We start from the raw sequence: 7,216 nt of genomic DNA on the forward strand, positions 1-7,216 counted from the left end.
GGCGGAGAACCCAGCCCCAGATCCAGTGCCCATTGCACTGCTGTCAGGGGCCGCAGGTCTGGCGGCCACCCCCCCGCACCCCTCCCCGGGCCTTTCTCTCACCCGGTGGTTGGGGGTTGCCTTCTCCTGGCGGGGAGGGCATGGTGGGGGGGGGGAATGCACAGTGTTTGACAGTTGGACACATGCACAGAAGCTGGGTAGCTGGTGGTCTTCATAGCCAGGGCACCCGGCCATGGCAGCCTGTATGGGTGCTGACAGGTGGTTCAAGATGGGAGTCCGGTTGCCCTACGTATGGGGGGGAAGGGAAGGTTTACAGGTCTGCTGATTGGGGGTTAGTGCCAGGGGCATAATCCTGCTACTCACCTTGGCCGCCCTGAGGAGTTTGTGCAGGTTTTTACGGCACTCCTGGCCGGTCCTGGTGGTCTTGCCTAAGGCGCTCACGGCCTCTCCCACCTGCGCCCAAGCCTGGTGCATGGTGGCGAGTGGCAACCTCCTGACCACCCCAGGCTACAGAGTGGCCCACCTCTCCTATAATGCGTCCAGCAGTGTCTCCAGTTCACCATCTTCGAACCGGGTTGCCGTTATTCTTGCTGCCATCTTGTTGGCTTGGATGAGTTTGTGGGGGTAGCGGAGTGCTTGTACGCGGCTGCATCTTGTCAGCCTCTCATGTGTCAATTACGACCCTGGTGAATTGAATACAATTTTCCATTGGAATTGACCGTGTTCCACGTGTCGCCCTTGCTTGTCCGTTGACGGTTGGTGAATTGTTCTGGGAATAGCCCCAATTTTGTTGTCGTAGAAGTCCACCAATTCAAACTTGGTGTCAGCAAGTGGAGAGTCCCACCGTCTACCTTTAAATCTAGCCAGAGAAAAACTTCCCCTCCAGCTCTCTGCTTCAACTCAACCAGGAGACCAAAGGGCCCCCTGGGTGGTACCCACAATTCCCAACCCTCTCTGTTCATCTCTGGAACACTGGTCAGGTGGCCAGAGGAAAAGATCTAATTTTTGACATGTTGACCAACATCTGGCTGTGCAGTGAGGAACAAAGCAAGTTACAGCTCCCCCATACCCATCTGAACATGTTTTCAATACCTGTGGTGATCAGGGATTGGCTACTCACTGAACGTTCAGCTCAACAAGTGGTCATGGGTGACGCCATCCCTGAGTGACAGAGTTCCCCATGAACTGTTTCAAAATGCCCTTACTGACCGATACAAAACCCAGAAACAGACCAGAGCATTCCATTCTTGATAAGCATCACTATTTGAAGGTTTCTCACTATAACTGGAATAATGACTCATGCCTGCAGAAGAAGTTACAAGGCTCTATTAATGAGGTCTATCCTGATAAGGTTTTGATAATCATCGGTATTGGCACCATTAAAATTACTGTAAAAAGAAACCAGAATATTGATGCACGATCAATAACCACTAAAGCGAGGTTGTAGTCCAACTGAAGGCTTTAATAAGCTAGATGTTTCCCCCAGCAGCTCAGGTACAGAATGAAGGCTGCTGGAGGGGGGGGGGGGGGGGGGGGGCGGGGGCACGGGCTCTTATACCCTGCCTAGCAGGGCGGAGCTACCAGACATCCTAACCAATAGAAAGCATACAGTTTCCACCAATGTTGTTCCAGCCTATCAGGTACCGTCATACCTCTAATATTCACCCCCTGTTAAAAAAGAGTCCGGCGGGGGTGGTGGCCTGATACTACAAACATGGCAACGTGGTAGAATTAGTTATGGAGGTACTGTAATACCTCCGTACAGTGTTTTGTAACTATTTACAATTCTGATAGCTATGTACATTTGATGATTTACATTTACAGTTTACAGTTTACAATTTAAAATGAAACAATCAGTCGATCGGGGGCCCTGGTCATCCTCTGTGATCGTCGGAGCCTCGGTGGTGACTCCGGTGGAGACTCGGGCGCCTGTGACTCCGGGGGCGTGGCTTTGATCTCCATGGCAGCTTCGGCACCCCTAGACGGCGCTGGTGGGGAAAACGGTTGACCTGGAAAGGGAGCGCCTGCGGGGAGCGTCGGTGGGTGGGGGCCTAGACGAGGCCGGCGGAATGATCTATCCACCTGTAAGGTGCCCCGGTGGAGGGGAGAATGGGACTGGTGGCTGGGGTGTGCCTGGGGCTCCGGCGGGTGCCAGGTCTCGTAGGGAGACCGTATCTTGTCGGCCGTCGGGGTACGCCACGTAGGCGTACTGGGGGTTAGCATGGAGCAGGTGGACCCTCGCGACCAACGGATCCGACTTGAGCGCCCGCACGTGTTTTCGGAGCAGGATGGGTCCGGGTGCTGCCAGCCAGGTCGGGAGCGAGGTCCCAGAGGAGGACTTCCTAGGGAAGACAAGGAGACATTTGTGAGGTGCCTGGTTGGTGGTGGTACAAAGCAGTAACCGGATGGAGTGGAGGACATCCGGGAGGACCTCCTGCCAGCGGGAGACTGGGAGGTTCCTGGACCATAGGGCCAGTAGGACGGTCTTCCAGACCGTTCCGTTCTCCCTCTACCTGTCCGTTACCCCAGGGGTTGTAACTGGTCGTCCTGCTCGAGGCGATGCCCTTGCTGAGCAGGAATTGACGCCCTTTGTCGCTCATAAAGGAGGACCCCCTATCACTGTGTATGTTAGCGGGAAACCCGAACAGTGCAAAAATGCTATGGAGGGCCTTGATGAAGATGGTTGCGGTCATGTCGGGGCAGGGGATGGCGAATGGGAACTGGGAGTACTCATCAATCATGTTCAGGAAATACGTGTTGCGGTCGGTGGAGGGGACGGGGCCTTTGAAGTCCATGCTGAGGCGTTCAAAGGGATGGGAAGCCTTTATCAGGTGCTCTTTCTCTGGCCGGTGGAAGTGCGGTTTGCACTCCGCGCAGATTTGGCAGTCCCTGGTGACTGTCCTGACCTCCTCGATGGAGTAGGGCAGGTTGCGGGTCTTGACAAAATGGAAAATGCGAGTGACCCCCGGGTGGCAGAGGTCCTCATGGAGGGCTCGGAGGCGGCCCACTTGTGCGGTGGCACATGTGCCGCGGGACAGGGCGTCAGGAGGCTCATTTAGCTTCCCAGGACGATACAAAATCTCGTAGTTGTAGGTGGAGAGTTCGATCCTCCACTGCAAGATCTTGTCGTTTTTTATCTTGCCCCGCTGTGCATTATCAAACATGAAAGCAACCGACCATTGGTCAGTGAGCAGAGTGAATCTCCTGCCGGCCAGGTAATGCCTCCAATGTCGCACTGCTTCTAATATGGCCTGGGCCTCTATTTCGACTGAGGAGTGGCGGATTTCGGAAGCATGGAGGTGAGAAGAAGGCCACTAGTCTGCCCGCTTGGTTGAGGGTGGCCGCCAGAGCTACGTCAGACGCATCGCTCTCGACCTGGAAGGGGAGGGACCCGTCGATGGCTTGCTTCGTGGCCTTTGCAATGTCTGCTTTGATGCGGTTGAAGGCCTGGCGGGCCTCTATCGACAGGGGAAAAGCTGTGGATTGGATCAGGGGACGTGCCTTGTCCGCATAGTAGGGGACCCACTGGGCGTAGTAGCTGAAAAACCCTAGGCTTCAGGGCCTTGGAGCAGTGAGGGAGGGGGAACTCCATAAGGGGGCAGATGCGTTCAGGGTCGGGGCCTATAACTCCATTTTGCACTACGTGGCCGAGAATGGTTATGGCAGTCGGTGCTAAACAGGCATTTATCCTTGTTGTATGTAAGGTTAAGGATTTTTGCGGTCTGGAGGAATTTTCGGAGGTTGGTGTTGTGGTCCTGCTGGTCGTGGCCGCAGATGGTGACATTATCGAGATACGGGAATGTTGCCCGTAAACCGTACCAGTCAACCATTCAGTCCATCTCGCGCCGGAAGACCGAGACCCCATTGGTGACACCGAAGGGAACCCTTAAGAAGTGGGAGAGCCGCCCATCTGCCTTGAAGGCAGTGTATTTGCGGTCACTAGTGCGGATGGGGAGCTGGTGGTAGGCGGACTTGTGATCCACCGTGGAGAAGACCTTATAATGCACGATCCTGTTTACCAGGTCGGATATGCGGGGGAGAGGGTACGCGTCCAGCTGCGTAAACCTGTTGATGGTCTGACTGTAGTCGATGACCATCCTATGATTCTCCCCGGTCTTTACCACCACTACTTGAGCTCACCTGGGGCTGTTACTGGCTTCAATGACCCCTTCCCTCAGTAGCCTTTGGACCTCTGACCTAATAAAGATCCGGTCCTGGGCACTGTAGCATCTGCTCCTGGTGGTGACGGGTTTACAATCCGGGGTGAGGTTCACAAACAGGGAAGGCAGGTCGACCTTAAGGGTCGCGAGGCCGCAGACAGTAAGGGGGGTATAGGGCCGCCAAATCTGTAGGTTAGACTTTGGAGGTTACACTGGAAGTCTAAACCCAGGAGTGTAGCCGCGCAGAGGTGTGGAAGGACGTAGAGACGGAAACTTTTGAACTCCCTTCCCTGGACTGTGAGGTTTGCTACACAAAACCCCTTTATCTCCACTGAGTGTGAACCGGAGAGCAGGGAGATTTTTGTTTAACGGGGTGGATGAGGAGAGAACAGCGCCTTACCGCGTCAGGGTGTATGAAGCTCTCCGTGCTCCCAGAGTCGATTAGGCAGGATGTCTCGTGTCCGTTGATGAATACAGTCGTTGTAGCAGTTGAGAGTGTTCGAGGCTGGGACTGATCCAGGGTCACTGAGGCTAATCGCAGCAGTTGAGAGTTCTCTTCGGGCAGTGCGTGGTCAGCCGAGCTGGGGTCCTGGGGGTTGATCCAAGATGGCGGCTCCAATTGGTCGCACATGGTTGGTGGTGCACAAAATGGCGGCGCCCATCCCTCTAACGTGGCGTCCGCGGGACAAGATGGCGGTTCCCGGGGTCCGCACGTGGCCCTAGAATAGGAAGATGGCGGCGACCGCTGGCCGCACGGGGACCATGGAGAAGTTTGTGGTGGTGGTCCGCATTTGCCGCCGGAGACCGCGGCAACCGCACGGGCCTGGCATACCCCCACGAAATGGCCCTTTTTGCCGCATCCCCTGCAGGTGGTTGTGCGGGCCGGGCAGCGCTGGCGGGGGTGCTTGGCCTGCCCACAAAAGTAGCAGCGGTGCCCCCCGGGGTTGGGGCCGCCTTGCAGCGCAGGCTGTGGGACGATGGGGGATGTCTCGGGGGCTACATAGATCTACATAGCTTGCACATCTTTGGGTTGTGAGGGCGCGATCCACGCAAACACGGGCAGAATGTGCAAACTCCACACGGACAGTGACCCAGAGCCGGGATCGAACCTGGGACCTCGGTGCCGTGAGGCAGCAGGGCTAATCCACTGTGTTGCCCCTGTAGTTCCCTCGGGGAGGCGAGGAAAGCTTGGAACCTGCCTTCGTACAAAGTCCTGGACCTGAAGGTATTGAAACCCATTCATGTCCGGTCGCTCAAACCCCTCCTCTAGTGCCTTCAAGGTCGGAAAGCCCTCCTGGATAAATAATTCCCTAAATCTCTTGATCCCTGCCTGCTGCCATCTCCTGAAGCGCCCATCCATCCTCCCCGGGACAAACCAGTGATTGTTACAAATCGGAGACCACACTCCAATCCCATGTGCTGCCTCCATGGCCCCCACACCCTTGGGGCTGCCACCACCACAGGGCTTGTAGAGTACCGAGCCGGCGAGAACGGCAGGGGCGCCATTAGTAAAGCCTCCAACCCCATACTCTTGCAGGATGCCGCTTTCACTCGCTCCCAGGCCGACCCCTCCCCCACTACCCACTTCCTGACCATCGATACGTTGGCCGCCCAGTAATAATTAATAAAGCTCGGGAGGGCCAGGCCCCTCTCTCCACAACCCCGCTCCAGGAGTGCCCTCTTTACTCTAGGGGTTTTCCCCGCCCACACAAAATCTGTAATCGCCACGTTTATTTTTCTAAAAAAAGCCTTTGGGACAAAAATCGGAAGGCATTGAAAAAAGAAAAGCACTCTTGGGCGGACTGTCATCATCATCACCGTCTGGACCCTTCCCACTAGCGTCAGTGGGAGCATGTCCCAGCTGTGGAAATCCCTTTTCATTTGGTCGACTGCTGTGCGCAGATTTAACTTGTGGAGCTGCCCCCACTCTTTAGCCCCTTGAATCCCTAAATATCTAAAACTCTCTGCCACCACTTTAAAAGTTAACTCCCTCAGTCTCCTTTCCTGCCCCCGTGCCTGGATCACAAACATCTCGCTCTTTCCCATATTTAATTTGTAGTCTGAAAATCACCCAAATTCTCCTAGTACCTCCATGATTTTGGCCATCCCCCCCCACCGGGTCTGTGGCATAAAGCAGCAAGTCATCCGCATCGAGAGAAACCCTGGGCGGGATTCTCCGAACCCCACGCCGGGCCAGAGAATCGCCACAACCACGCCCTGCCGCCCCAACGCCGGCACGCGATTCTCCGAGGAGCGGAGAATCGCCGCCATTTGCGCCAGCGCGTTTGGCGCGGCACCGGTCGCTGTCCTGGTCATATCCGGCGGGAACTCTGTGCGCAGGGTCGGGGGGTGTCCTCTTGGCGGCGGGGCCTTCAATGGGGTCTGGTCCATGATCGGGGTCCACCGATCGGCGGGCTGGCCTCTCCCTCCCCGGGCCTACTTGTTGCGTGCACTGGACCCTGAGCCCCCGCAGCATGTTGCGTCGGGGCCGGCGCGTTCAGCAAGGCCACTGCGCATGCGCGGGTTGGCACGGCGCCACTGTGCATGTACGGGTTGGCGCGCCGCCACTGCGCATGTGCAGGTTGGCACGCCGCCCAGTTGACGCATGGATGGGAGGCTGGAGCAGCGTGAACCGCTCCAGTGCCGTGCTGGCACCCTGTGGGGGCCAGAATCGGTAGTGCCCACGGCCATTTCACCCCCTGTGCTCCACCCGCCCCCCCCCCCCGCCCCCCCCCCGCCCCCTCACTATACCCGCCACACACTTGATGCTCTAAGGGCCATTGCTGAAGGCTCTATGGCCAGGGTAAACAGTAATGGGGAGAGCGGGCCTGCCTTGTCCCTCTCCCAAGATTAAAATATTCTGACCGGGTTCGGTTGGTTCTCACATTTGCCACCGGGGCCTGATATCACAGTTGGACCCAGTTTACAAATCCCTGCCCGAACCCAAACCTGTCTAAAATATCCCATAGGTACTTCCACTCTACCCGGTCGAAAGCATCCTCCGCGTCCATGGCCACTACCACCTCAGCCTCACGCCCCTCGGCTGGCATCATTAT

The sequence above is a fragment of the Scyliorhinus torazame genome, chromosome 5, assembly GCF_047496885.1.
Source record: "Scyliorhinus torazame isolate Kashiwa2021f chromosome 5, sScyTor2.1, whole genome shotgun sequence".
Lineage (NCBI taxonomy): Eukaryota > Metazoa > Chordata > Chondrichthyes > Carcharhiniformes > Scyliorhinidae > Scyliorhinus > Scyliorhinus torazame.